The following is a 6,262-nucleotide window of genomic DNA, read 5'->3' as shown; positions in this document are numbered from 1 at the left end:
GGAATGTGCAAATTAAGTGCCCAGTCAAGAAGCACATAAGGGACAATGGATCTTGGAAGGCTCCAATCCACATAAGAAGTCTACCTGAGGATGTTTAAGGTAGCATGTGAACCATAGCTGCTACCTGTAAGTTCTGAGTCATGCATGGACATGTGACTTGCCCATGTGACTCCAAAACTCCATCTTGTAGCTGGAATTCTACACAGGAGGAGGGAGGGAGGGAGGGGTATCCACCCACAAAAGAAAGTCTGTTTAACCTCCTTGGAGACCCCTCCATTTTGTCTTCAGCTGGCTCAAGAGATAGCCTCTGAGTATTGAAGACAGGAACACTTCTTAAGCTGTTTTCAATTAAGCCTACAGCTGTTAGGGGATGTGGTTTTGACTCTCACTCTAGGAAACAGGAGCTGAGATCCCCTGGGTCAACCTGGGATAGCCCTAAAAGACATTCAGTGCTGACAGGTTGCTACAACTCTGTCACCTTTTGGAACCATAGCGTGTAATTCATTTGTGTGTGCATGCTGCCTGCTTTAACTCTCTTATTTCATTTGCTAGTTAATAAACCTTTAGTTAGTTTATTACAGGATTGGCTACAAGCATTGTCTTTGGTGTGTGATCTAAGGTCCAGCTTGCCTGGCAAGATAGACTGGAATGCCCACAGGGACTGTGACTCCGCGGTAAGACTGTTATAGTGCTTCAGGAATTCACTCTTCTTACTGGGTTAGTGAAAGCTAATCATCAAACATACCACCAGTTTGAAGTCTCTGCCCTGAGGTTGGCACTCAGGGTTGTGGGCTGCTCCGGACAGCCTGACAGTGACCATTTGTCTCCAATATTGTCACTCTCGATTATGGGAATCTCTGTTTGATGATAAACTCATTCTTGTTTTCACTACAGTAGAACCTCAGAGCGGTTAACCACACACCTCATTTGGAACCAGAAATACGCAATAAGGAAGCAACCGAGACCATTCCTTGGCTAATGGTTGTGAGATTGCTTCAGCAGCTAGTTCCTTAGGTAGGATGAATTGCATTGAGCCCTGCCATTTTGGAGACATCTAACTCGTGTTCAGGTCTGGAGAAGGTAAACAGAGTGACCAAGAGTTCAGTCAGATCATCATCTAGTCTGTCTGCAGGTGTTTTTCAGGGTCATCCTCCTCCTCTCTCAGCCTGATTTGATGTCTGTTATAACAGAAGTTAAAGTCTTTTTTACATGGGGCTTAATGCCTATTTTGCTTCAGTCTTCAGGTTAATGGTTAATGGAGACCAGATACTCAGCACAATTAATATTAACAACCAGGGGGAAGGAACACAAGCCAAACTAGGGAATGACCAGGTTAAGGAATAGTTCTGTTATTATAGAAGTTAATGATATTTTTAAGCAAGATTTGTTTTATTTTTTTTAGTGCTAAAAGTTGTATCTGGATTTCATGTGTATATATATATTACCTGACTGTTATTTTTTTGTTTTTATTTTTAGTAGCGTTGGGGGATCTGTGTCTCTTGTGGGATTTGCGGGATCTAAGTTTTTTACGGGTGGGAGTGGGATGAAAACACAAGAAACAACGCGGAAGCGGGTGTGTGACGTTGTGCAGTCTATATGGTTTTATAAAAACTAATAAGTCAATATAATGTAACTGAGATAGTTTTAGAGAAAATACGGTAATAAGTGAATGTAACGTAACTGGGATATGCCTCATGCAAAAGGTCTCTTGTAAGGTATCATTACAAAGCTTATAATCTACTGAGTATGATCATCTGATTTGTATAAATGTACCACTCTTGTATCTGAAACTAGAAATATAAAATGTAACTCTGAGGGCCTATTGTAATTGTGTAAAGTGTGGGCCATTAATGATGGTTTGGAATCTTGATGACTCCCATTGTCTGCAGATGGCTGTATTTACCTGTGAGTCTTCCTGTATATGTGTGTGCTGGCAAGTGAGTAATGAAGTCTTGCAGTGACATGTGATCATGTCACCTGAACTGGAATCCATCTTTAACCTGGTGCTTTTCCAGTGAGGGGGGGGTGGAAAACCAGAGAGACAAAGAGTTCCCGCCTTATGCAAAAGATATATAAAGGGGTGGAAGAGAACAGAGAAGGAGAAGAAGCCATCATGAAGAATCCCCTAGCTACCACCTGAGCTGCAACAAGAGCTGTACCAGGGGAAAGAATTGTGCCCAGGCCTGGAAGGTGTCCAGTCTGAGAAAAACTTACTGAAGCATCTCTGAGGGTGAGATTATCTGTATTTAGTTTGATTAGGCATAGATTTGCGCATTTTATTTTATTTTGCTTGGTGACTTACTTTGTTCTGTCTCTTACTACTTTGAACCACTTAAATCCTACTGTCTGTATTTAATAAAATCACTTTTTATTTAGTAATTTACTCAGAGTATGTATTAATACCTGGGGAAGCAAACAACTGTGCATATCTCTCTATCAGTGTTATAGAGGGCGAACAATTTATGAGTTTGCCCTGCATAAGCTTTATACAGGGTAAAACGGATTTATTTGGGTTTAGACCCCATTGGGAGTTGGGCATCTGAGTGCTAAAGACAAGCGCACTACTGCGAGCTGTTTTCAGGTAAACTTGCAGCTTTGGGACAAGTGATTCAGACCCTGGGTCTGCGTCTGGAGCCAGACAGGAGTGTCTGGCTCAGCAAGACAGGGTGCTGGAGTCCTGAGCTGGCAGGGAAAACAGACGCAGGGGTAGTCTTTGCACATCTGGTGGCAGCTCCCAAGGGGGTTTCTGTGATCCAACCCATCACAGGGTGGACCTGCGTATTGCAGAGCAGGACTAGAGTGGGATTAAAATAATAGTTCCATGCAGGGCTCCCATACACATCCCAGGTCGTGCCATCAGCAGCCTTGTCCCCAATGCCTTTCCTAGGCCCAGACATACATGTCCTGCCTGACGCGTTTCAGCTCCGGAGTCCAGCTGACCAGGCAGCACGTCCCTGGGTTGTGCAATGGGAAGGCGTCACGTGCTCCCTGGCTACAAACAATTCTGCATTTACAGCAGATTTTCAGTTCTTTTCTTCTTCTTTTTTATTTTCATTCCTGGGAAGCGAAGGGGGGTGATGTGTGGGATGGGGCTGATGTGGGGGTTGGGGACACAGTTGCTTCCTTCCTCTTCCCCAGCCCCCGCTGACAGGAGCACAGGGGGCTGAGGCTGGGGGGGTGGCTGGGGTGCACAGGGCACTGTACAGGGAACAACCTTCTGAGCCAAGGACTGGTCCCTGCCTGTAGGAGGCTACAGCAGAGGGGACAGCAGCACAGAGCTGGGGGCAGCCTCCCTGGCTGGGGGTCTTCATGGCACATGAGTCTTTGGCACAATGGGGAGGATTCTTGGGGGACAGTGCCGGGGAAGCTCAGGGCACTGGGAGAGGAGGCCAGGGCTGGGGGACAGGCAGCCATCAAGAGGGGATCACAGATCGAGCAGGGGATGTGGTGGGGGCAGGGGAAGATGTATGCAGAGACCTGAGCCATGAAGCCATGCAACGCCTGGCCCGGTTCCCCGAAGGATCCTTAGGAAAACACAGGGGACTCCCAGGAAATGGGGTTCTCTCACTGCTAGGGCAACAGGAGTGATGGAAACCTGAGATGGTGGATGGACTCTAGATGTCCTGGAGACAGAGAGATTAGATAGAACGGGGATGGCTGGATGGAAATACACAAAATCATGTTCCAGTTCCTATTTGATGTTCCTCCCAAAGTCTGGGTGTGAATTGCCCTGCGGTGCCCTGTGGAGCAGGGCTGAGCTGCGTGGTGCGGCCCGCGAACCAGCACCCCGGCCGGAGCGGAGCTGAGCCGCGTGGTGCGGCCCGCGAACCAGCACCCCGGCAGGTCTCAGACACCATGGGAAGGAGAAGTTTGTGCTGCCATAGCCCATGTAGGTGGCTGCTTCTACCACTGATAACGTGACATCCTCCACTGCACGGCTGTGAACTGAGGGCGTGTAACAGTCACGTCCTGGAGCAGTGGTTAGAGTCCTGCTCTGGGACTCAGTAGTGCTGGCTTCCATTCCCGACTGTGCTGCTGGCCTGCTGAGTGGCCTTGGTCAAGTCACTGCCCCGCTCTGGGACTCAGTTTCCCCTTCTGCAAAATGGCCAAATGATGCGTTGTAAAGTGCTTTTCTCTCCCCTGATGAAAGGTACTATCTCCAAGCTAGGCATTATTGAGCCAAAGGAGCAGCTCCATTAACTGGCAGTAGGTTGTTATCCTCTAGTGGCCCAGTAACGAGGCTTGCTCTGCTAGCAGGTGACACTGTCCCCAGCCCTGTGTTCATTTGGATAATTCAAGATGTAAGCAGAGTCAGAACGAGCTCTCCCCTGACATCTGGTGGTGAGCTGTGGAAAAGGACTTCAGGGGCTGATTTTTTTGCATGGATACACCCACCCTGCCTAGCACGATGGGACTGCCTGCCCAAATGGTCACTTTGGCTGCTGTGAGATCCCCAGTCTCTTTGTTATTGGGGCAGGAGTAATAAAGTTGTTATCCTGGTTATGTGAATCAAGGACAGTAGAACTGTACTTGGCATTGTATGACTGAGGGACTCACCCTGAACTCACCTGCACTCTCTAGGCAAGGGACATGGGATCCAAACCTTAGTGAGCTGAGGGTTTGTATCAGTAGATGAGATGAGGGTTATGTTGTCTTTGGGCTGTGCTGCCCTATCTCCTCCCCCCCCCCCCCCCCTCTGGGTGGCTATATAGAGCTAATTTTGAGTCAAGTAAGAGTCTTGTTTCATGCAGTGGTGTTGAAATCACTAATACCTAGTTTTAAGTATTAGATTTACTCTATTCTAGTTGTTCTGCTGCAAGAAGACTATCCAGGTGTGCCAGCAGGGAGGTTCCTCTACTAACAGCTGAGCTCACCAAGAGCTGTGTTAAGTATGGGGGGGCCTGAGGACATATTGGTGAGCAGCTGGTAGGATGGCTATTGGAGAGGACTGGAGCAGAACCCTGCAGAGGGGTGTGACAATTGACTGTCAAGGGCCCCAGTGGTGGAGAGTGTAAGGTGCTTCCATACCTCCTCCTCCACCCCCTTTCCACCCAGGCTGGGAGGTAAACTTCTGAACTCCGGGGTTGCACTGACCAAGGACAGCAACTGTGAGTTGGGTGACTTCTGGGTTGCTGGACTTAAGACCCTGAAGGGAAAAGAACACTGCCAAACTTACCTGGGGGTCTTTTGCTCATGGTTTGTGTTATGAATCCTGTTTGTGGTGTTTCCCCAACATAATGCCACATTGTGTCCCTCCTTTATTAAAAGGTATTTGCTACACTCAGGGTATGTCTACACTAAGAAATTAGTTCGATTTTATAGAAGTCGATCTTTAGAAAGCGATTTTATACAGTCGATCGTGTATGTCCCCACTAAGCAGTAGGTTGGTGGAGTGTGTCCTCAATACCGTGGCTAGCATTGACTCATGGAGTGGTGCACTGTGGGTAGCTATCTCTCAGTCCCCAATGCCTGATGGAGCAAAAACATTGTTGCTGTTGGTTTTGGGTACATGTCGTCAGTCTCCCTCCCTCCCCCCTTGAAAACAATAGCAAACAATCATTTCACAACTTTTTTTCTGGGTTATCTGTGCAGACGCCATAGCATACCAAGCATGTAGCCCGCGCAGCTCAGCGCTGCTGTTGTGAGCATTGTAAACACCTCGTGCATTATCCTGCAGTATGTGCAGAACCTGGTTAGGAGCTGTCAGCACGAGGACGATTGTGAGGAGGACACGACACAGACGTTCCTGAAGGCACGGGATGTGACAATTGGGACATCATGGCGGCAGTGGGGCAGGTTGATACAGTGGAACTCCGATTCTGGGCCCAGCAAACAAGCACAGACTGGTGAGACCGCATAGTGTTGCGGGTATGGGATGCTCCCTGCTGCTGTAGGTAGTGGGACCCCCCCACAACTGCTCAGCTGCTGTGGAGAGCGGGGGACTTTGAAGTGGGGCAGTGGCAGTGGGGGACCCCGGAGCTCCAGCAGCAGTGGGCGCTGAGCTGAACCCGCCTCCCCATTTTGTCTGTATATTTTTAGTGACAGTCAGGACAGGTCACAGGCTTCCGTGAATTGTTTATTGCCTGCGACATGGCTGTAATTTTTACTAAAAATATCTTAGCCTTATTCATGGTCAGAAGCTTTCGAATCGTGGTTGTGGGGTTTCCCAGATTACTGCCAGGTTCCTTTCCCCTTTTTATTAAAAGTTCTTTGTTATACACAGACTCAGTGCTTGTGAGAGGGGATGTGTTGCCTCTTACAG

Source organism: Chrysemys picta, chromosome 22 (genome assembly GCF_011386835.1).
Source record: "Chrysemys picta bellii isolate R12L10 chromosome 22, ASM1138683v2, whole genome shotgun sequence".
Taxonomy (NCBI): Eukaryota; Metazoa; Chordata; order Testudines; family Emydidae; genus Chrysemys; species Chrysemys picta.
This window is presented reverse-complemented; position numbering follows the sequence as displayed.